The 25,634-nt window shown below is 37.1% G+C and overlaps 1 long non-coding RNA gene across 1 annotated transcript in view; it reads right to left on the bottom strand.

Moving 5' to 3' along the window:
• LOC103879661 overlaps window positions 1-20,963 on the bottom strand; it is a 42,342-nt gene extending 21,379 nt beyond the window's left edge. Inside the window, exon 1 of the long non-coding RNA XR_640377.3 lies at window positions 18,973-20,963. This is a non-coding gene — a long non-coding RNA (uncharacterized LOC103879661). The remainder of the gene's footprint in view (window positions 1-18,972) is intronic.
• Between the last annotated feature and the right edge of the window lie 4,671 nt (window positions 20,964-25,634).

Here is a 25,634-nt window from a genome sequence, read left to right as displayed (position 1 = left end):
AACCCCCATACGCCTATCCATATCATATTCAAACTGTAGAAAAACAAAGACAAAGACAATATCTTGAAAAAAGCCAGAGGATGAAAACACATACATTTATATAATAACAGGGATAGAAATTATAACAAACATCTTGTCAGAAATCAACTAAGAATAATATAAAAGAAAAGTGTTTAAATGTTGAAAGAAAAAATCTACACACTTAGAATTCTATATCCAAAAAAACTGTCAATTAAAGCAAAAGAGAAATACTTTCTCAGATGAACAAAATCTCAGGTCATTCAATACCACTAGGCCTTCCTTTCCAGAAATATTAAAATAAATTTTTATGGGGAAAGAAAATGAGATGAGTGAAAAACTCAGGTCTATATAAAGAAAGAAAGAATATTAGATAAGGAATAAAAGAAGGTAAAATAATATTTTTCTTTGACTTAGCTGATCTAGAAGATAACCATTGGCTGGCTGATTCTTAGCTTATCTAAAAGATAACCATTGTTTAAAGCAATATTAATGTATTGAGGTATTGTATCATATGGATACGTTAAATGAATAACAGTTATTACCACCAAGGACCTCAGTTTTTAAAATGTATTTTAATCATCCATTTTCTTTTTCTTTCTTCCCTCCCCTCTTACCCTTTTATTTCTTCCCTCTCTAGACACTCCCTTCTGACAATCCATGCTTATCTAATTAAATTCTTGTTTTATAAATTTCAGTGACTAATCTTGGAACAAACCAGGCATGGAGCCCCAATTGCAGAAGCTTCCTGCTTAGGGGAATTGTCAGGCTGAACTCAATGTAATGCCAACCAGATTTCTGGATGGGCAATTACCAAAGACAGCCATCAGAACGAAGACACACACACCCTGCAACCTGCACCACTCCCATGCCTCCTGTACCAAATTTCCCTTTAAAAACCGTATGGTAAATTTAAAATTTAACATGTTACTTCAGAATGCTAATTCATCATCTTGGTTTACTGGCTCTCTGATTAAACTTGCTTTTCCTTGCTCCAACCCTCACTTCTCGTGTCTTGCTGGCAAGCACTGAGCAGCCCAACCTAAGTTCAGTTAGAAATTCAGTGCCCAAATGTGGGGCTGCACTTTGGGTGGTCTAGCCTGCCTGATTTCCAAAGGATGGAGCAATTTACTACAGCAGTGTGCCAGGGTTACCCATTTATGCTACCAGGCAGAGCAACAGATGCTCATGAGTGCCAACTACTCGTGGTTAGGTGACTTCATGGCTGTGACTCCAGAGATGTCCCAGCAGCTGCCAAGAACGCTTTTGTCTTGGGAATTCCCATCTTTCCCCTTTCTGGCATCAGCTGCCTGAAATGCTTTGTTGGAGCAAGGAAAAGTGGTATTTGAGGAGTTAACAGATTGAAAGGTTGGTAAGTCACTATGGTGTGTTCAACCAAGAACTACCTTCCTTCCCATTTGGGCTTTTCCTTGGAATAAACTACTTTTTTTTTTTTTTTTGGTTGGGGTAACCTTTTGGAGAGAGGAATAGTTGTTGGACTTTTACCAATTTGAGAACTAGTTCATTTGCATTTGTCTGTTTGTGGGTCCTGGGCTTACATGTTTAATAACATGGAAAATTCAAAGGCATGGTAAGTTTTCTGGGGCTCCAGCTAATTACATGTTATGGTCAGTTTTTGTACACATCTTAAACTAATAGGTAAATTACAGCAAGAAAAAGTCAGAGCTGAAATGGTTATCCTGCAACTTTTTTGTTAAGTAGACTCTTCTAAAGCTGTATGCCTATTTATCTTTTCTACCTACTTTGAACCGGAGGTTATTAAGCTACTGGTGTTGAGATAAAACTCACTAATCAAGGATTAATTTGAGTTTAGTGTCAGATACCAAAGATATTTTATTTTTCTTATACAGTTATGCCCGTTCTAGCTAAAATATAAACATTGGAAATTCACTTGAAACTGAATTTAAAAAGGGGGTAAAAGAGGTTTTTCAAAAAGTAAACTGCTAAGGAAACTACCCAAGATCTTGATCCACAGCCTTCACTGGAGTATCTGTTGGGGGAAAACAAAGTTTAGCCATGTGGACAGGTTCCAATTTCGTCAGTCCATCAACTCACTGGAAGCTGTAAAAGATTTTACAATCTTGCAGTGATTAATTTTTATAGCTTTTTTTTTTTTTTTTTTTTTTGAGACGGAATCTTGCTCTGTCACCCAGGCTGGAGTGCAGTGGCGCCATCTCGGCTCACTGCAACCTCTGCCTCTCTGGTTCAAGCGATTCTCCTGCCTCAGCCTCCCCAGTAGCTAGGAGTATAGGCGCTGCCACCACGCCCGGCTAATTTTTTGTATTTTTAGTAGAGGCAGGGTTTCACTGTGTTAGCCAGGAAGGTCTCGATCTCCTGACCTCATGATCCACCTACCTTGGCCTCCCAAAGTGCTGGGATTATAGGGATGAGCCACCGCACCTGGCCCCTAATTTTTATAGCTTTGATAAGCCCCAGCAATAAATCAGAGACTTAATTTAGGATTTGATTTTGAGAAAATTTGTCAAAGATGTTAAAAAGTTCAACACATTTTATCAAAACAGAATCACAGGTTATTGTAAAATAATCATTCATTTAACCAAGAGTGATAATTAAAATAACTCAAAGGGAAAACAGAAAGTCTCTGGGCTTACAGAAGAGATCTGCTGGAGCACCATGATATGAGGAGTCAGAAGCTTTTGGGAAAGCTGGTCTTGCATTCCCATACATAGTGTGTAACATCAATACGGTTTACAGCAAAACCTATCCCTATAATCATAGCTAAAATTATGAATAACTTTTTTCCACCAGGAGGAGACTGATAGAAACCATAAAGAGAGTCAGTATCACCACCTCCAGCTCCCTGAAAATGTCCTTATCACATGCTATTAACTAATCCTGTGCTGTTAAGTTACAGGGCTTTGAGTCTTGAGTAAATACATCTCATCTAAAGAAGGCATCAACTCCTGCCACTATCTGACACCAAATTCAAATTAACCAATGCCTCATTTTTAGATCCTAGTAAAGGTGACAATCAAAGTAAACTGCTTTCATGAGACAAAGAGACAGGCCTGTATTCAAAAACATTAAGATTCATTTAATAATTTTGCATCTATTAATAATGCATTAATTATTAATAGATATTAATAAAATATATTCTGTATCTTCATACTAAATAATTTAAATGTTTAGCTACATGTGAGCTTCCTTTTCCTGTCATTCTCAGAATTAGGCAGGGCTTATGACCTTTCTGTTTAAAACATTGATCATTTGTTTGTTTGAGACAGGGTCTCACTCTGGCACCCAGGCTGGAGTACAGTGGAATGATCTTGGCTCACTGCATTCTCGACCTCCCAATCTCAAGCAATCCTCCTACCTCAGGCTCCAGAGTAGCTGGGACTACAGACACACACCACTACACCTGGCTAATTTTTGTATTTTTGGTGAAACAGGGTGTCGTCATGTTGCCTGCCTCAGCCTCCCAAAGTACTGGGATTACAGGCATGAGCCACTGCATTTGGTCCACATTGCTAATTCTTTATGTCTTGTTCCCTCCAGGCCCAGGACCTATTGTGGAAGAGGTGGGTGCATGAGATTTTAAGGGCCAGTTGTGAGGCATAAAATTAGTTCAGACCCCCAAATCAAAGACAGGTATACAGATGCTCAACACAGCGTCCCCAACATTGTTTGCACCAGGGACCACTTTTGTGGAAAACATTTCTTCCACAGATGGGAGAGGGGAATGGTTTCAAGACAATTTAAGGGCATTACATTTATTGTACACTTTATTTCTATTATTATTATTACAAACTCACCATAATGTGGAATCAATGGGAGCCCTGAGCTTGTTCTCCTACAACTATACAGTCCCATCTAGGGGTGATGGGAGACAGTGACAGATCATCAGGCATTAGATTCTTATAAAAAGTGTATAACCGGCAGGGCGTGGTGGCTCACGCCTGTAATCCAGCACTTTGAGAGGCTGAGGCAGGTGGATCACGAGGTCAGGAGTTCCAGATCAGCCTGGCCAAGATAGTGAAACTCCGTCTCTACTAAAAATACAAAAAAGAAAAATATTAGCTTGGCGTAGCAGCTGGCACCTGCATTCCCAGCTACTCGGGAGGCTAAGGCAGAGAACTACTTGAACCCGGGAGGTGGAGGTTGTAGTGAGCAGAGATCACACCACTGCATTCCAGCCTGGGAGACAGAGGGAGACTCCATCTCAAAAACAAACAAATAAACAAAAAGTGCACAACCTAGATCGTTTGCATGTGAAGTTAACAATAGGGTTCATGCTCCTGTGAGAATCTAATGTCCCTGCTGATCTGACATGAGGCAGAGCTCAGAGGATAATGTTTGCTCACTTACCACTCACCTCCTACTGTGTAGCCTGGTTCTTAACAGGCCAGGGAGCAGTACCAATCAATGGCCTGGGGGTTCAGGACCCTTGGCTCAGTATATAGAACTTATAGACAAGTCAATTTTATAACCTTGTTTTTTGGTTTTTGGTTTTGGGCTCTTATTTTGCTTAAAGGAGTTTGGCTTTTAGTTTTTGGCTCTCACACTGCTCAAAGGGTTAATGAGTGCCAGCCTACTTTCATTCCCATCTGGCCTAGAACATTTAATTGGCTATCTGTAAGTCTTTTGACTCTAAGTCCTTTTGTCATAGGAGTTCCACTGAGAGACATGACAGATCTGGTGCAGGTAACCACAGCACCCCAGCATTGATATGGAACAAAAGAAACACTTGGCCATTGATACTGCCCCTGGCATATGTTGACCAAAAAAGGAGGAAGATAAACTAAAAAACACACAAACAAACAAAAAAACCCAAGTCCACGCTCTGAATGGACCTTCCTCCTTATAGCTAAGGGGATCTCAAAGAAACCTAAAAAACTAGTTTCAGGCTATGACAGGAAGGGGTTGGACATCACTCATTATATCTTCCCCCCATTGGAATTCAGGTACAACTGACCAACATTAACATTAAAATAGAGATCATAAAACCGACAAAACAGACTCTCTAATAATAAGATACCAAATCATAAACCAGACATAAGACTATGACAGGTAAAGGTTAAGTCGGACACTCGTACACTTAAAAGGTGAACCATGTTCTAACTGCCACAAGGATTTTATTTTTCCCAAGCAGCCAAATAAGCACGGACTTCAAGATAAGCAATATTGAAACAATTCACAGCTGTACCAAATGCTGACTAACTGACCCCCAGCCCCTGTTCCACCAGCCATAACTATAGCTTTAATTAAACAAGAGGCTGATTTCAGTTACTTTTTCCTGCTAAAAAGACTACTGACTGTGAACTCATTCTGACCAGTTGCTAGAACTTGTATACTTGTTTGCCTTTGTATCCTAGTAGAAACTCCTTTGATGTAGAACGACATTTTTTTTTTTTTTTTTTTTTTTGAGACTGAGTCTGGCTCTGTCGCCCAGGCTGGAGTGCAGTGGCCGGATCTCAGCTCACTGCAAGCTCCGCCTCCCGGGTTTACGCCATTCTCCTGCCTCAGCCTCCGGAGTAGCTGGGACCACAGGCGCCCGCCACCTCGCCCGGCTAGTTTTTTGTATTTTTTAGTAGAGACGGGGTTTCACCGTGTTAGCCAGGATGGTCTCGATCTCCTGACCTTGTGATCCGCCCGTCTCAGCCTCCCAAAGTGCTGGGATTACAGGCTTGAGCCACCGCGCCCGGCTTTTTGTAGAACGACATTTAAATGTTAAGTCTCCACCCCAAAATGAACATGGGTCATGGTACATGCATATTTTTTCAATACACATGTGTCAGGACTACCTTCCTAAATATTCAAAGTTTCTCCTGTAACCTGTGAAATATGTATCATAGCCAATCTGTCATCATAAACACACAAGAGCTCTGGGTATAATCGACAGTCGGGAATATGTGCTGTTATTAAGACTGAATGCTATATGTACGTTCTGGATAACTCTGGAAACATGTATTTAGCCCTACAAGTCATGCACAAGCAAATTAATGCTATGGCTGATCCCACAAGGTCTTTAAAACAATGACTGTCTTCATGGTTTTTATCAGTCCCCTTCTAGTGGAAAAAGTTACTCATGATTTTAGCTATGATTATAAGAATAAGTTTTGCTGTAAACTGTATTGATGTTACACACTGTATATGGGAATGCAAGACAAGCTTTCGCAAAAGTTTGTGACCCCTCATCTCATGATGTTCCAGCAGATCTCTTCTGTAAGCCCAGAGACTCATGAATATTTTCAACTCCACATGTTCCAGATATGGTTTAGATATGTTTCCCCATCCAAATCTTATGGTGAATTGTAATCCCTGATGTTGGAGGAGGGTCCTGGTGGAAGGTGATTGGATCATGGAGGTGGATTTCCCCCATGCTGTTCTCATGATAGGGAGTGAGTTCTCATGAGATCTGGTTGCTTAAAAGTGTGTAGCACTTCCCCATTCTCTCTCTCCTTCCTGCTTTGGCCACGGAAGATGTGCCTCCTTTCTTTTCAACTTCTGGCATGATTGTGAGTTTCCTGAAGCCTCGCAAGCCATGCTTCCTGTACAGCCTGTGGAACCGCAATTAAACCTCTTTTCTTTATAAATTACCCAGTCTCAGCTAGTTCTTCATAGCAGGGCAAGAACAGACTAATACAGAAAATTGGTACCAAGGAGTACGGCATTGCTATAAAGTTATCTGAAAATATGGAAGCGAATTTGGAACTGAGTAATGGGCAGAAATTGGAACAGTTTGGAGAGCTCAGAAGAAGACAGGAAGATAAGGAAAAGGTTTGGGACTTCCTAGAGACTTGTTAAATTGTTGTGACCAAAATGCTGATAGTGATATGGACAATAAAGTCCAGGCTGAGGTGGTTTCAGAGATGAGGAACTTATTAGGAACTGGTTTAGAGGTCACACTTGCTCTGTTTTAGTAAGGAGACTGGCAGCATTGTGCCCTTCTTCTAGGAATCTGTGGAACTCTGAACTTGAGAATAATTATTTAGGGTATCCGGCAGAAGAAATTTCTAAGCAGCAAAGTGCTCAAGATATGACATGGCTGCTTCTAACAGTATATATTCATATGCCTGAACAAAGAGATGATCTGAAACTGGAACTTATATTTCAGTGAGAAGCAGAGCAGAAAAAATTAGAAAGTTTGCAGCATGATTAAATTTACTTATGCAAATTTCTGTAGCCAGCTTGAATTCCTCCCCAGAAAATGTTTTGTTTTTTTCATACAAAAAGACAAAAACACATACACCATTTTCTGGGGAGGAATTCAAGTTGGCTGCAGACATTTACATAAGTAGAGGAGCTTAATGTTAATAACCAAGACAATGAGGAAAATGCCTTAAAGGCAACTGAGAGAACTTCACACCAGTCCCTCCCATCATAGGGTTTGAGGCCTAGGAGGAAAATTATGGTTTTGTGGGCTAGACCCAGGTCCCTGCTCCCCTGCATAACCTCAGGGTGGCACTGCTCCCTGTGTCCCAGCCACTCCAGCGTGGCTAAAAGGGCCCCAGATACAATTTGGGCCTCTGCTCCAGAGAATGTAAACCAAAGCCTTGGTAGAGTCCATGTGGTGTTAAGCCTGTGGGTGCACTCTTGGGAGCCTCTACCTAGATTTCAGAGGACGTATGGAAATGCCTGGATGTCCAGGCAGAAGTCTGCTATAGGAGCAGAGCCCTCATGGAAAACCTGTACTACAGCAGTGCAGAGGGAAAATTCAGGGCTGGAGCCCCCCCAACAGAGTCCCAACTGGGGCACTGCCTAGTCAAACTATGAGAAGAGGGCAACCGTCCTCCAGATCCCAGAATGACAGATCCACCAACAGCTTGCATTATGCACCTGGAAAAGCCACAGACACTCAACACCAGCCCATGAATGCAGCTGGGAGCAGGGAGGTACCTTACAAAGCCACAGGGGTGGAACTGTCCAAGGCCATGGGAACCCACCTTTTGCATCAGCATGACCTGGATGTGAGACATGGAGTCAAAGGAAATCATTTTGGAACTTTAATATTTAATGGTTGCCCTGCTTGATTTCAGACTTGTATGGGGCCTATAACCTCTTCATTTTGGCCAGTTTCTCCCAGTTGGAATGGGTATATTTACCCAATGCCTGTACTCCCATTATATCTAGGAAGTAACTAACTTGCTTTTAATTTTACAGGCTCATAGGCAGAAGGGACTTGCCTTGTCTCAGATGAAACTTTGGACTGTGGAGTTTTCAGTTAATGCTGAAATGAATTAAGAGTTGAGGGACTTTCAGAAAGGCATGATTTGTTTTGAAATGCAAGGACATGAAATTTGGGAGGGACCAGGGCAGAATGATATGGTTTGGCTGCGTCCCCACTCAAATAGCACCTTGAATGGTAATAATACTCACATGTCAAGGGTTGGGGCAGGTGGAGATAACTGAATCATGGGGGTGGTTTCCCCCATACTGTTCTCCTGGTAGCGAATAAGTCTCACAAGATCTGATGGTTTTATAAATGGGAGTAACCCTGCACAATCTCTCTTGACTGCCACCATGTAAGATGTGATTTTGCTTCTCCTTTGCCTTCTGCCATAATTGTGAGGCTTCCCCAGCCAGGTGGAACTGTGAATCCATTAAAACTCTTTCATTTATGAATTACACAATCTTGGGTATGTCTTTATTAGCAGCATGAGAACAGACTAATACAAACCCTATGGTAAATTTTATAATTTAAGATGATACTTCAGAAATCTGGTTTGCCATCTTCTTCAATTTCTCACTGTACAATTAAATATGCTTTTCCTACTACCAATCCTTGTCTCTTGCATCTGGCTTTCGATTGGCGAGCAGGCAAATGTGGGCCCATTTACACCATGCCACAAATGATGAGACAGAAGAATTGGAAATATTCTGTTATAAGATACATAGATGTAAATGACAAGTTAATGAGTGCAGCACACCAACATGGCACATGTATACATATGTAACAAAACTGCATGTTGTGCACATGTACCCTAGAACTTAAAGTATAATTTAAAAATTAATTAATTGATTAAAAAATTCATAGATTTCTGTACTTCACATGACATGGTCATGACTTATGTGATGGTAAACTTAGAATAGTAAAAACTGTGTCATGTAAACACTAGGGTCACTTAAATTTTTTTAAGGATTATAATTGGTAGATTAAAAGAGGAGGTAAAATGAAATCATATAAAACTCAAACTAAAAAAGGTAGAGAAAAGGAGAAAGTAACAGAAACTAATTGCAATGAATAGTAAAAAAATTGTAGATATTAATCAAACAATATTATTAATCAATTTTAATGTAAATCTCCAAAAATGACAAACAAAAGGTAGAAATTATCAAAGTGAATAATGAAACAAGACCAAACTTGACAGCATCTGCAATAAACCCACTTTAAATGTAAAGGCTCAGGCCAGGCGCGGTGGCTCACGCCTATAATCCCAACACTTCGGGAGACCGAGGCAGGTGGATCATGAGGTCAGGAGATTGAGACCATCCTGTGAATGGTGAAACCCTGTCTCTCCTAAAAATACAAAAAATTAGCCAGGCGTGGTGGCAGGTGCCTGTAGTCCCAGCTACTTGGGATGCTGAGGCAGGAGAATGGTGTGAACCCAGGAGGCGGAGCTTGCAGTGAGCCGAGATCGCGCCACTGCACTCCAGTCTGGGCGACCAAGTGAGACTCCATCTCAAAAAAAAAAAAAAAAAAAAAGAAATGTAAAGGCTCAGGTTAACAGTAAAAGAGTGATGAAAGATATACCATATTGACACTAATAATAAGAAATCCGAAATATCAATATTAATTTTAGACAAAGCAGACTTCATAACAAGAAATTATAATGGGTAAAAAGCATAATTACATAATGATAAATGGGTTAGTTACCCCCAAAAATATAACAATCTCTAATGTATATGTAATTGATGACAGTCTTCAAATACAAGAAACTAAAACTGAAAACGTTGAAACGAAAATAGACAATTCCACCATTATTGTTGCATACTTCAACACCTCGCTTTCAGTAGATAGAGTAGGAAGAAATCACCAAGGTTGTATATGATCTGAAAACACTATCAATCATCAGGATCTCACTGACATTTATAGAACACTATATATGAAGATAGCAAAATAGACAGTCATCTCAAGCTTACAAGGGACATTTACCATGACACATTATATTGTGGAACATAAAATAAACTTTCCAAACTTAAAAGTAAAGAAATTATACAAAGTATGTCCTCAGACCACATGAAATTAAGTTAGAAATCAACAACAGAAAGAGAGATAAAAATAATCTCCAAATTTTGGAAATTGAAAGAAAAAACTTATAAATAACATTTGATAAAAGAAGTCTTCACAGAAATTTGATGATATTTTGAGCTAAATGATAATGAAAATACACCTTACCAAACATTATGAGATGCAGCAAAAACAGTCCTTAGAGGGAAATTTATAGCATTAAATGCATGTATTAGAAAGGGGGATTTAAAAGCAGTAACCTGATCCTCCACCATATGAAACTCAGAAAGAAGATCAAATTAAGCCTAAAACAAGAAGAAAGGACATAATACAAAATTAGAGCAGAAATTGATGAAATTGTAAATAGGAATAACAGTAGAGAAAACTCAGCAAAACCAAAAGCTGGTTATTTGAAAAGAACAATAAAAGAAAAAACCTGTAGATATACTAAACATAGAAAAAGGGAAGACACAAAGTACTTAATGAAGAAATGAAGTTCATTATTATTTATTCCATGGACATTAGAAAGACGATAATGGAATAGTATGAACAATTATATGCTCACACAGTTGATAATATAGTTAAAATGGACAATTCCTTTAAAGACAAAAACTACCACGCCTAAAATAGGAAAGATCAACAAGCTGAATAGACCTATATCTATTAAATAATTTTAATTGAAGCACAGTGAACAGTGGACTACCTCCTGCGCTGAGTGGTCACTGCCACCAATGTCAATGTGCATAGAGGGCGCACATAATCCTGCACCAGTCAGTGTCCTGCCTCCATGCTAACACCACCACTGGCACAAATATATGCACAGTCATTGGTGCAGGCCCCCAGGACCTCTGAGCCATGCTGCCATTGTCATTGCTGCAAACACCCACATGGAGGCTGGCATCATGGCACTTACTACCACCCTGCCATGACTGACAAGTGTGCACTGCCCCCCTATACTGCTGCTGGTGCTGGCAGGTGTAAATGAGGATAAATTCTGCTTCTAACACCCTATGACATGCTTTGGCTGGGACCACTCAACAGAGTGTTATGAACAACAGTCCAGGAGCACTTTGCCCCCTCCATTGCAGAATGTTCCCAAACTTGAGAAGCCAAAGAAAAAAGATGGGTCCAACACCAATTCCCCAAAGTTTAAACATGTAGTCCAGGAGCCCTGAGATGAGCTGTGGCACCCTAAAATGTTCCAGAAATTAAGCCATTTACCTGAACCCACCTTACGCCAGAATCAAACCCACAAGGTCATCAAATATGATGAAGTAAAAAAAAAAAACACACATCCAAAGAACAGCAGCTTCAAAGATCGAAGGAGCATGAGCTCACAAATATTGGAAAAAATCAGTGCAAGAACTCTGACAACTCAACAAGCTAGAGTGTGTTTTTCCTCCAATCAACCACACTAAGTCTCAAGCAAGAGTTATTAACTGCACTGAGACAGCTATAATTACAGAAATAAAATTAATTACATCAATAGGAACAAAGATAATCAAGATTTAGGAGAACATGGAAACCCAATTTAAGAAAGGTAAGAATCATAATAAAATAATATTGGACATAAAATATCCAGCATAGAAAAGAATGTAAGCAACCTGGTAGAGCTGAAGAATACACTACAAAAATTTCACAATGTAATTGCAAGTATTAATAACAGAATAGACCATGCTGGGAAAAGAAACTCAGAGCTTGCACACTGGCTTTCTGAAATAAGACAGACAAGAATAATGAGAAAATAACAAAAAGGAACAAACGAAATCTCCAAAAAATATGGGATTATGGAAAAAGAGTGAATCTACCACTCACTGGCATCCCTGAAAGAGATGGGAAAAATGGAAACAACTTGGAAAACATATTTTAAGATATTATCCATGAGAACTTCCCCAACATAGCTAGAGAGGACAAAATTCAAGTTCAGGAAATGCAGAGAACCCCAGTAAGATATTCTACAAGAAGATTATCCCCAAGACACATAATCATCAGACTCTCCAAGGTCAAAATGAAAAAAAGATGTTAAAGGAAGCTAGAGAGAAAATATAGGTCACCTACCAAGGGGAACCCATCAGGCTAGCAGCAGACCACTCAACAAAAGCCCTACAAGCCAGAAGAGATTGGAGACCTATATTTAGCTTTCTTAAAGAAAATAAATTCCAATGAAGAATTTTATGTCCCTTCAAACTAAGCTTCAGAAGTGAAGGAGAAATAAGATCCTTTTCAGACAAGCAAATGCTCAGGAGATTTGTTACCACCAGACCTGTCTTACAAGAGCTCCTGCGAGAAGGACTAAATATAGAAAGGAATGACCATTACTAGGCAATATAAAAACACATTTAAGGACATAGACCAGTGACACTATAAAACAACGAAACAAATAAGCATAATACACAGCTAACAATATGATGACAGTATCAAATCCACTCATATCAATACTAACATTAAATGTAATCAGGCTAAATGCTCCAATTAAAAGGTACAGAGTGGCAAGCTATATAAAGAACCAAGACCCATCGGTATTCTGTCTTCAAGAGTCCCATCGCACATGCAATGATACCAATAATCTCAAAATAAAAGGTTGGAGAAAAAACTATCAAGTGAATAGAAAAGAGAATAAAGCAGGAGTTGTTATCCTAATTTCAGACAAAACAGACTTTAAACCAACAAAGATCAAAAAAGACAAAGGCATTACATAATGATAAAGGGTTCAATCAATAAGAAGATCTAACTATCTTGAATATATAGGCACCCAACACAGAAGCACCCAGATTCATAAAGTAAGTTCTTAGAGACGTATAAAGGGACTTAGACTCCCACACAATAATAGTGGGAGACTTCAACACCCTGGTGACAGTACTAGACAGACCATCAAGGCAGAAAATTAACAAAGGTATTCAGAACCGGAACTCAATGCTAGACCAAATGGATCTGATAAATATCTACAGAACTCTCTATGCAAAAACAGAATATATATTCTTCTCATTGCCACATGGCATATACGCTAAAATTGACCTAGCAATTGAACATAAAATAATCCTTAGCAAATGCAAAAGAACTGAAATCATACCAACCACTCTAGAACCACATCACAATAAAAATGAAATTTAAGACTAAGAAAATTGCTCAAAACCATACAATTACATAAAAATTTAAACATCTGCTCCAGAATGACTTTTGGGAAAGTAATAAAATTAAGTCAGAAATTAAGAATTTCTTTGAAACTAAACAGAACAAAGATACAACATACCAGAATCTCTGGGATACAGCTGGGGCAGTGTTAAGAGGGAAATTTATAGCACTAAACACCTACATCAAAAAAGTAGAAAGCTCTCAAGTTAACAACCTAACATCACAACTAAAAGAACCGGAGAAGCAAGATATAACCAACCCCAAAGCTAGCAGAAGACAAGAAATAACCAAAATCAGAGCTTAACAGAAGGACATTGAGACATGAAAAACCATTCAAAAAATCAACGAATCCAGGAGCTTGTTTTTTTAAAAAAAAATTAGTAAGATAAGCCACTAGTTAGAATAATGAACAAGAAAAAAGAATATCCATATAAACACAATGAGGAACAACAAAGGGGATACTACCACTGACCCCACAGAAATACAAATAATCATCAGAGACTACTATGGATACCTCTATGCAAACAAACTAGAAAATGTAGAAGAAATCGATAAATTTCTGGACACATACGCCCTCCCAAGACTGAACTAGTAAAAAAATTGAATTCCTGAACAGATCAATAACAAGCTCTGAAATTAAATCTGTAATAAATAGCCTATAAATAATAACAAAGAAAGCCTAAGCATAGACAGATTCACAACCAAATTCTACCAGATTTACAAAGAAGAGCTGGTACCACTCCTACAAAAACTACTGCAAAAAACTGAGAAGGGACTCCTCCCCACCTCATTCTATGAGACCAGCATCACCCTGACGTGAAAACCTGGCAGAGACACAACATAAAAAGAAAACTTCAGGCCAATATTCTTGCTGAACATTGATGGAAAAATCCTCAACAATATACTAGAAAACTGATCCAGCGGCACATCAAAAGCTAATCCACCATGATCAAGTAGGTTTTTCCCCCTGAGATGCAAGGTTGGTTCAACATACACATATGAATAAATGTGATTCATTATATAAACATAACTAAAGACAATACCCACATGATCATCTCAATAGATGCAGAAAATGCTTTTGATAAAATTCAATCCTTTCATGTTAAAAACTGTCAGCAAACTAGGTATTGAAGGAACATACCTCAAAATGTAAGAGCCATCTATGACAAACCCACAGTCAATGTCATACTGAGTGGGCAAAAGCTGGAAGCATTCCCCTTGAAAACTGGCACAAGGCCAGGCAAGGTAAATCATGCCTGTCATCCCAGCACTTTAGGAGGCTGAGACAAGCAGATCACCTTGAGGCCAGGAGTTTAAGACCACTCTGGCCAACACAGTGAACCCCCATCTTCACTAAAAATACAAAAATTAGCTGGTCTTGGTGGCAGGTTCCTGTACTCTCAGCTACTCAGGAGGCTGAGGCACAAGAATCGCTTGAACCCAGGAAGTTGAGGCTGCAGTGAGCCAAGATCATAGCACTGCACTCCAGCCTGGGCGACAGAGTGACAGAGTGAGACTTTGTCTCAAAGAAAATAATAAAATAATAAAAATAAAAATAAAAACAAAAGAAAACCACCACAAGATAATGATCTGGTCTCTCACCACTCCTATTCAACATAATATTGGAAGTCCTGGACAGAACAATCAGACAAGAGAAAGGAATAAAAGGCATCCAAATAGAAAGAGAGGAAGTCAAACTATCCCTGTTTTCAGATGACGTAATTCTATATCTAGAAAACCCCATAGTCTTCACTCAGAGGCTCCTTCAGCTGATAAACAACTTCAGCTAAGTCTCAGGCTACAAAATCAACATACGAAAATCACTATCATTCCTGTTCACCAACAACCAAACCAAGAGTCAAATCAGGAATGCAATCTCACTCACAACTGCAACAAAAGGAATAAAATACCTAGGAATACAGCTAACCAGGGAGGTGAAAGATCTCTATAATGAGAATTATCAAACACTGTTGAAAGAAATCAGAAATAACATAAACGAATGGAGAAACATTCCATGCTCATGGTTTGGAAGAATACATATTATTAAAATGGCCATACAGCGCAAAGCAATTTATAGATTCCATGCTATTCCTATCAAACTACCAACAACATTCTTCACAGAACTAGAAAACCTTTTTTGAGATTCCTGTAGAATCAAAAAACAGCCTGAATAGCCAAGGCAATCCTAAGCAAAAAGAACAAAATGATATAGGAGTTAAGATGGAATTATTTAAGCAGATAGCAAGACTATGATAGGAGTCCTCAGTAAGGCCTCTTTTTTTTCTTTTATTATTTCCTTTTTTCTTTTTTTTTTTTTTTTTTTGAGACGGAGTTTTACTCTTGTTGCCCAGACTGGAGTGCAATGGCGCAATCTCAGTTACAACCTCTGCCTCCCAGGTTCAAGCAATTCTCCTGTCTCAGCCTCCTGAGTAACTGGGATTACAGGCATTTGCCACCATGCCCGGCTAAATTTTGCATTTTTAGTAGAGATGGGTTTCACCATGTTGACTAGACTGGTTTCAAACTCCTGACCTCAGGTGATCCACCCACCTCGGCCTCCCAAAGTGCTGGGATTATAGGCATGAGCCACTGTTCCCGGTCCAGGCTTTTCTTTTTAATGAAAAGCATCTCCAAATCATTTTATAACAAAGAGCAGCCTGTAAAGTTGAGCCCCAGACAGAGACAAGCAAGCTGGGAGCTTGCATGGGATGAATGCCGGCAGGAACTAAGGACTAGAAATGTTCAAGATGGCAACTCCATCTTCCCTTCTCTGCCAACCACGTGTACTGAGAGTAGACAAGATGGCAGGGATCAACTGGAAAGCCTATTTGCATAATAAGATTAGGGTGGGGCAACAAGCCTTCCCTGTGCAGTGTATAAATGTCATACCTGATCAAACCAGTCTATGAGCCCTATGTAAATCAGACATGGCCTCTTCAAACTGGACTATAACATTTGGGGCATTCACAAAGCTGGTCCTTTCTGCTCAGAGACCCCTTCCTCTATAAAGGAAGCCATTTCTCTTTCTCTTCTCCTCTACCTGAACTCCGCTCCTAAACTCCTCATGTGTGTTCATGTCTTAAATTTTCCTGGCAAGTGACAACAAACCCCAGTGTATAAACCCCAGTCAACTAGCTGCTTCAAAAAAAGGAGGCATCACCTTACCCAGTGTTAAACTATATTACATGACTACAATAACTAGAACAGCATGGTACTAGTAAAAAAACAGACACATAGACCAATAGAATGGATTGACAGCCCAGAAATAAGGCCACACACCTGCAGCCATCTGTTATTTGACAGAGCTGACAAAATCAAGCACTTGGGAAAGAACTCTATTCAATAAAGGGTACTGGGATAACTGTCTAGTTATATGAAGAAGATTGGAGTGTATACCATGAGAATTTATGCATCCGTAAGAAAGAATAAAATCATGTCCTTTGCAGGAACATAGACGGATCTGGAGGCCATTATCCTTAGCAAACTATTGCAGGAGCAGAAAGCCAAATATCGCATGTTCTCACTTATAAGTGGGAACTAAATGATGAGAATACATGGACACAAAGAGGGGAACAGCAGTCACTGGAGTCTACTTGAGGGCGAGAGGGAGAGAAATAGGGCAGAAAAAATAACTATTGAGTACAAGGCTTAATACATGGCTGATGAAATTTGTGACACAAGTTTACCTAAACAACAAACCTGGACATGTACCCCCGAATCTAAAATAACAGTTCAAAACAATGAAGAAAATAATAAGAATTTGAATCAACAATTAGTGACCTTTCAAAAGAGAAGTTACCAGATCCAGATTGTTTCATTAGTGAATTTTATGGAAGTATACCATTTAAGGAATAAATGATTTCAATTCTCTATAATCTCTTCTTAAAAATGGAGACAGTGTGAACAATTCCTAACTCATTCTATGAGGCCATCATCACTTTAATACCGAAGTGAGGTATTATAAATACCATAAAAACATCTGAAAAAAGAAATCTACAGACCAGTATCTCTCATGAACAAAGATGTAAATATCCTCAACACAATATTAGCAAATTATATACAATGACATAGAAAAGCAATTGTACACCACAGCCAGCTTGGATTTATTCCAAGTATACAAGGCTGGTTCAACATTTGAAAATCAATCATTGTTTTCTATCACTTCAACAGACTAAAGAAGAAAAGTAATATCATATCAATTGACATAGATAAAACATTTGACAAAAATCCAACACCGATTCATTACAAGATCTTTCAGCAAACTAGGAGTAGACAGAAACTTTTGTAACTCAATGATTAACATTTGAAAAACAAAATACCAACTGCAGCTAACATGCTTAAATGATGAGAACTTGACACTTTCCTCTTAAGATCAGGGACAAGGCAAGAATGTCCTGTCTTAGGAATCCTAGTTAACATTGTATTAGAAGCCCTAGCTAGTGAAATAAGATGAAAAAAATAAAATAAAATAAAAGAGAGAGAGACAGAGAGAATAAAAGGTACATTTGGAGGGAAGAAATAAATCTACCTTTGTTTGCAGATGACATGATTGTCTATGAAGAAAACCCTACATAATCTTTAAACCAAATTTTATTGTAAAAACAAGTGATTATAGCAAGATTGCAAGGTACAAGATCAATATTACAAAAGTCAATTTGCTTTTCCATAAAGCAGCAATGAATACTTTAATTTGAAATTTTAAAATACCATTTACAACGGCACCGGAAAACTATGAAATAGGTATAAATCTAACAAATGATGTAGAAAATCTATATGCAGAAAACTACCAAACTCAAATTATTTTGTAGAAATTAACACATTGATTCTAAAATTTATGTAGAAAGTATTATTTAAAAAACTAGCATAGCCAACACTGAACTGAAGAAGGAGAACAAAAATGTGGGAGACACACAAGACCCAATTTCAAATTTTACTATAAATTCACAGAAATCAACATAACATGATCTTGGCTGAAGAATAGACACATGTCAATGGAACAGAATAGAGATCCAGAAATGAACACAAATATACTGACAAGGGAGCAAAGGCAATTCAATGCAAAAAAAGATATTTTTTCAACAAATGATGCTGGAACAATTGGACAGTCATATGCAAAATAAAAGAAAAGGCTAACATAGACCTTATATTTTCCATAAAAATTAACTAAAAAGTATCATAGACCTAAATGTAAAACCTAAAACTATAAAACTTAGAAAAAAAGTCTATGTGAACTTCGGTTTGGAAATGAGTTTTATATACAATAATAAAAGCATGATCTGAGAAAAAATGAGATTTGGACCTTATTAAGAGAATGAAAAACTAGCTACAGATTGGGAGATAATATTTGCAAAGCATATACAAGATAAAGTACTTATATTTAAAATATACAAAGAACTTTTAAAACTTAATAAGAAAACAAACAACTTAATTAAAAAATGGCTAAAGATCTGAACACATACCTCACCAAAGAAAGAAATTATACAAATGGCAAATAAGCCTATGAAAAGAAGCTCAATATATATTACATTAGGGAATTTCAAATTAAAACAAAATTGAAATACCATGATATACTTATTGGAATGGCTAAAATTAAAAAAAAAATCGGACAATACCAATTTCTGGGAGTTGTGGAGCAACAGGAACTCTCATTCATTGCTGATGGGCTTGCGAACTGGTCCAGTTGCTTTGGAAGAGTTTGGCAGTTTCTTACAAAGCTAAACATAGTTTTGTCATATAATCTAGCAATTGCATGCCTAGCTTTCAACCCAAGTAATTTGAAAATTTATGTCCACACAAAAAATTGCTTGTGAAAATTTATACCAGCTTTATCATCAAAAACTGTAAACGACCAAGAGTCCTTTAGTAGGTGACAGGGTAAACAAACTGTGCTACATCTAAACAAGGGAATCTTGTTCAGAAAGATAAGAAAATGAAATATCAAGCCATAAAAAGACACTGCTAAATCTTAAATGTATATTGCCAGGTGACAGTCTAAAACAATTACATACTATCTCTTTCTAATTATATGACATTCTGGAACAGAAAAACCATAGAGATAGTAAACAATCAGTGGTTCCCAGGTGATTAGAATGGTAACAATTTGAATAAGTGAGGAACGGAGTTTTTAAAGGAATATACGGTAATGGTGGATATAAGATATTATACATTTACCAAAAACCATAGACCTTTATTACAGAGTGAACCTGAATGTATGCAAATTTGAAAAAGAAAAACATTTCCAAGGTCAGGGAATCCCAAGATGGAATGCAGAATAGGACAGAAAAAACAAACAAACAAACAAAAAAACAACTATATTACAGATACATGATTACAATCTCACTGAAGTGGAAAGAGGTGAAAACCTAAGTAGCCTTGGAAATAAGGAGTCTATGAAACTAAAAGCAAAAGAAAGTATCCAGTTAATAAATTTATTTTCCATAAGAGTAAGGGTTAACAATTCTGATGCTTATATACATGTATACATGAATTGAACAATTAAGTAAATGGATGTCAGGTGGTAGGAGACAGATTTCCCACTGTTGGGATGGAAGTTTACAGATAAGCAAGTGGAGGGAGTTAGAATGACCTATGTGTTCATGGATTAGAGTTGGAGACATCAGTATTAACTCAAGTTTTAACTTAATACAGACAGAGACAGCTGCGTGTGGAAGTGTTCATAGGTATGTAATACATAAGGTGGTATATACACATGTATGTTTCCTTGCTCTGTGATCTGAGAGGGTCTGGAATAACACCCCTGCAGCAATGGGCATAGCTAACACTGAGATCTTGTAAAATAGAAGGAACCAGGACTTCTTGGAGAAATGGCTGATTATTGGATTGAGGCAGGAAATTAATATTAAAGTTGATCCTGGAGATCTTGTAGTGCCAGAATGTAAAGACCAGCAAAACAAAACAAAACCATAAAGCAAAATAAGAAACCATGATAAGTTATGTCAAAGGAACACAGGAGCCAATTACAACAGCTCCCAGTGGCCAAACCTGGAAAATTTGAGCAAGCTTTAATGTGCTTTGTGAAGTAAAGTGCTTCTTGCTTTGTGAGCAAAGAAATTCCCCACAGCTGTCTTCTACATCACGTCCATCACTCCACCAGTCAGTAAAGTGCAGCTCTCCTAAGGGCAGAATGCAGCTGTCTTTCCAGTACTCACCATCATTACAATACAGTCATTTAAAAACAAGTGCTGTTTATATTGTCTTTGGACACCATAAGAATCCCAGAACCAACAAAGATGTGAGACGATCATAGACATGTAAAAGTGAAAAAACAAAGCCCTGCAAAAATCAATGTTATCTTGGTCATCATAACAAAAGTAAATATGAAAATCAATATTCTGTGTCTATGATCTAAAAAGACTATTCTAAAAAGACACCCTCTTCAGGATAAAGAAAGGTCATGCCAAGGCACCATGATGCAAGGTCAATGCTTGAGTGAGAATCAAACTTGCCTTTGTAAGACTTTCATTAAAAAGCCTCACCTGCTTGTTTCTATGTACTATTTTCACCTGAGGCCTCTTTCAAACCTTTGCAGAATTAAAGGCCAAACCTGTATCTCAGTCGTTCAAGTCAGCGACTACTGGGAGGTATACTTACTTAGTAAAAAAAAAAAAAAAAAAAAAAAAAGAGAAACTTCCTTACTTCCTCAAAGTAAGGGATCTTATTTTACTCAACTTTTTATCACCAGCATCTTACACAGGAATTAATGTGGGATAAGCCTTCAACTTTTTTTTTTTTTAAATGAAGCGATTCATATAATTTTTTCTTTGTTTCTTTTCTTTTCTTTCTTTTTTCTTTTTTTTTCTTTTTTTTTTTTTTTTTGAGACGGAGTCGTGTTCTGTCGCCGCCCAGGCTGGAGTGCAGTAGCGGATCTTGGCTCACTGCAAGTTTTGCCTCCCGGGTTCACGTCATTCTTCTGCCTCCCCAGTAGCTGGGACTACAGGCACCCGCCACCATGCCCGGCTAGTTATTTTATTTTATTTTATTTTTTTTCGTATTTTTTAGTAGAGACGGGGTTTCACCGTGTGTTAGCTAGGATGGTCTCGATTTCCTGACCTTGTGATCCACCCACCTTGGCCTTCCAAAGTGCTGGGATTATAGGCGTGAGCCACTGTGCCAGGCAGCGATTCATATAATTTTTAAACATCAGAATCTTAATTCTAAAACAAAGGGCGGTCTTTTACTTTGATTCATGTAATGCAAATAGATGAAAGAGGGCAATAAAGTTCGCTAAATTCTTGTGTGAGATAATAAAAAGAAAGAATGCACACAGTTTGTGACACAATATAATTTCTCTAAAATATTCGAGTACTAGACTTACTGTGGCTTCATAGGAAAAAATGGATTGTGAATTTTTATTTGGGGCACCAGTCCTTCTGCCACTTGATTTGTATCTTTTTAGATAATGTAATTATTTTACTTGCAAAAGAATTATCAAATATTATGTTTACACTTTCTTTATTTTTTTGAAATAGCTTAGTAAGATAATATATGTAAATGTGTCTTTTAACTTATAGAGTAGTAAAAAAATTAATTTAAAATTCATCATGTTTTGGATAAGAAAACCAAAATCTTATAATTTATTTCTTTGATTTATTCTCAGTTGTTTCTTTGTCAACTGACTCAAAATGTCGGTTAAAAAATGTGTAAGTATTATAGTTAGGAAATAACTGGGAGAGAAATAATTATACCCTTTAAGAAAACTGGACGTAACTAAGAAAAACATTCTTTTTGCTACTCGTCAGCAAAATGCACCCTTAAATTCTATCTAAAGACCAATCAGCAGATGGATAATTTACATAAACAGTTTGGTCTTCTAAATGACTTGCCCTGGAACCAGGAGTAGAAGCAGTTTCTTGAATTTGAATAATCTCAAGTCTGAGTATTAAGGGTCTTCTATACACAAATTCACAGGGTAAACACACTGATTTTTTTTTCCAAATAAGGACATTACATCCATAGTTTTCGTCTTTAGTGGTGTTTAGTCTTTGCATAGGAGATTACTTGGAAAGAAGTACTACTAAAGCTAATGTTGTATTCTTCAAAAATGCTAAAGTGAGTGGATGTGAAGTGCTCTCACCACAAAAATGGTAACTATGTGAGGTAATGCATATGTTAATTTGCTATATTTAATCATTCCACAATGTATATGTACTTCAAATTATTATTTTGTATATGAAAAAATATATATAATTTTGTCAATTAAAAATACTAAATACATTTGAAAAAATAAAAATAAATTAAAAATCAAAGTATTTTAATCTAAAACACCAACTTACCTATTTTTTCTTCTTTCATGGATTGGTACTTACAGTGTTTGTCTGAAAACTCCTCACCATACTCAAGGTTCCAGCAATTTTTCTCCAATGTTTTCTTCTAGGAATTTTATAGTTTCGTATTTTACATTTAAGTCTATGATCCATTAGAGTTTCATTTGGTAAACTGTGTAAGATCTATGTCATATTTAAGCATGTAGACATCCCATTGTTACAGCTCTGTGTCTTGAAGAGACTACCTTTCTCCACTGAATTGTCTTTGCACTTTTGCAAAAATCAGTTATATTTTGTTTGATTCTAATTCTGGCCTCTCTATTCCATTGATCTATGTGTCTGGTGTTTCACTATAACAGCATGCTGTCTTGATTATTGTAGCTTTATAACAAGTTGAAATCTGATAGGGTAAATCCTCCAACTTTGTTCTTCTTTAATAGTATGTTGATTATTCTAGTTCCTTTAACTCCCTGTATAAATTTTAGAATCAGCTTGTTGATATTTACAAATAGTTTCTGGGATTTTGATTGGAATTTCATAGAATCTATAAACAATTTGGAAAGAACCGACATTGTTAAAATACAAATCTCCAATTCATAACTACGGGACATCACTACATTTATTTAGATCTTTTTTGATTACTTATATTAGAGTTTTGTAGTTTTCTACAAGTAAAGTTTATACATTTTGTCAGATTTATACACAGGTATTTTTATTTTGGTGTATTGTAAATGGTAATTTAAAATTTGAAATTCTAACTGTTCTTACTAGTACATAGGAAAGTAGTTGATTTTTGTATCTTGAACTTGTGTCCTGAAACCTTGCTATATACTCACTTATTTGCTCTGGGAATTTTGGTTTGTAGATTATTTATGATTTTATACATAGACAATCATGTTCCCTGGGAATAATAGTTTTCTCTCTTTCCAATCTGTATATATATTTTTATAGTTTCATTGTACTAGAAAGGACTTTTTTTTTTTTTTTTTTGAGACAGAGTCTCGCTCTGTCACCAGGCTGTAGTGCAGTGGTGTGATCTAGGCTCACTGCAAGCTCCACCTCCCAGGTTCACGACATTCTCCTGCCTCAGCCTCCTGAGTAGCTGGGACTACAGGCGCCCGCCATGACGCCCGGCTGATTTTTTGTATTTTTAGTAGAGACAGGGTTTCACCCTGTTAGCCAGGATGGTCTCGATCTCCTGACCTTGTAATCCGCCTACCTCGGCCTCCAAAAGTGCTGGGATTACAAGTGTGAGCTGCCACGTCCGGCCTAGAAAGGACTTCTAATACAATATTAAACAGAAGTGGAGAGACTGGATATTCTTGCCTTGCTCCCTACTTGGAAAGTGTCCAGTATCACCACTAAGTATGATGTTAGTTTTAGAAGTTTTGTAGATCATTAAACATCAAGCTGAGGAAGTTTTCATCTATTCCTAATTAGATGACAATTTTATCACGAATGTGTTTTGGATTTTGTCAAATGCTTTATTGATGTCAATTGATATGGTCATATGAATTTTCTTCTTTAACCTCTGCATTGGTGGATAACAATGATTAGTTTTCAAATATTGAATTAGCCTTCAATATCTGGAATAAATCTCATGTAGTCATGATGTATTTATAAACATATATTGTACATAATTTGCTAGTGTTTTTGAGCATGTTTGCGTCTATATTCATGAGACATATTGGTCTGTATGTTTTCTTTCTTCAGATGTCTTTATCTGGTTTTGGTATTAAGGTGATGAAGGTCTCACAGAATGAGTTAGAAGGTATTTCCTTTGAATCTATTTTCAAGAAGATATGATGGAGAATTGAAATTATTTTTTCCTTTAGTGGTAGAATTCAGAAAAAATGTCATGAATAAAATCATCTGGGTCAGGTTCCTTCTTTTGGAAAGATCACTAATTGATTAATCAAATTTATAAATAGATATAAATCTATTAAACTTGTTGATCTATCCTTGTTTTAAGCTTGGTAGTTTCTGTCTTTCAAGAAATTGGTCCATTTTAACTAAGTTATCAAATTTATGAGCGTAGAATCGTTCATACTATTCCTTTACCATCCTTCTAGTGTCCATGGGATATTATTTTCTCTTTTATTTCTGCATTAGGTACTTTGTGTCTTCTCTCTTTTTTCTTGGTTAATCTGGCTATACGTTTTTTAAAATTTATATTGCTCTTTTCAAAGAATAAGATTTTGGTTTGGCTGATTTTCTCTACTGCTTTCCTATTTACAAGTCCAATAATTTCTGCTCTAATTTTGTATTATGTCGTTTCTTCTTCTTAATTTGATCTTTCTTAGTTTCCTGTGGTGGAATGTTAGTTTATCACTTTTAGATCTTCTTTTCTAACGTATGCTTTTAAAACTATAAATTTCCCCCTAAGGACTGTTTTTGTTACATATCACAAATTTTAGTAAGATGCATTTTTATTATAATTTTGTATAAAATATTTTAAAATTTTCTGTCAAAGTTTATTTGACCCAATTGCTATTCATAAGTGTTTTGTTTGATCTCCAAATCTGGGGAATTTTTTTCAGCTCTCTTTCTGTTATTGATTTCTAATTTAATTTCTTGTGGTCTGAGGACATATGTTGTATCACTTCTATTCTTCTAAGTTTGTGAGTTTTGTTGTTTCATCCAAAATGTGTTATACCTTGGCATACCATGTGAGCTTGAGAAGAAAGTGCATTCTGCTGTTATTGGAAGGAATACTCTAAACATATCACTTCAATCAAGTTGATTGATAGCACTGTTCAGGTCGCCTATAGCCTCACTGATTTTCTGCCTGCTTTGTCTATCAATTACTGGCAGGGGAATGTTGAATTCTCAACTATAGTAGTGACTTTGTTTATTTATCTTTGCAATTCTATCAATTTTTGCCTGACATTTTTTAGGCACTGTTGTTAGGTGCATAAACTGTTAAAAAACTGTTATGTGTTCTTGAAATAAACCTTGCACTTTCAAGGGTCATCCATATTTCAAAATTC

This window comes from Papio anubis, chromosome 19 (genome assembly GCF_008728515.1).
Source record: "Papio anubis isolate 15944 chromosome 19, Panubis1.0, whole genome shotgun sequence".
In the NCBI taxonomy this organism is placed as follows: domain Eukaryota; kingdom Metazoa; phylum Chordata; class Mammalia; order Primates; family Cercopithecidae; genus Papio; species Papio anubis.
Note: the sequence above shows the minus strand (reverse complement) of the source record. Positions and strands in the feature narration are given on the sequence as shown.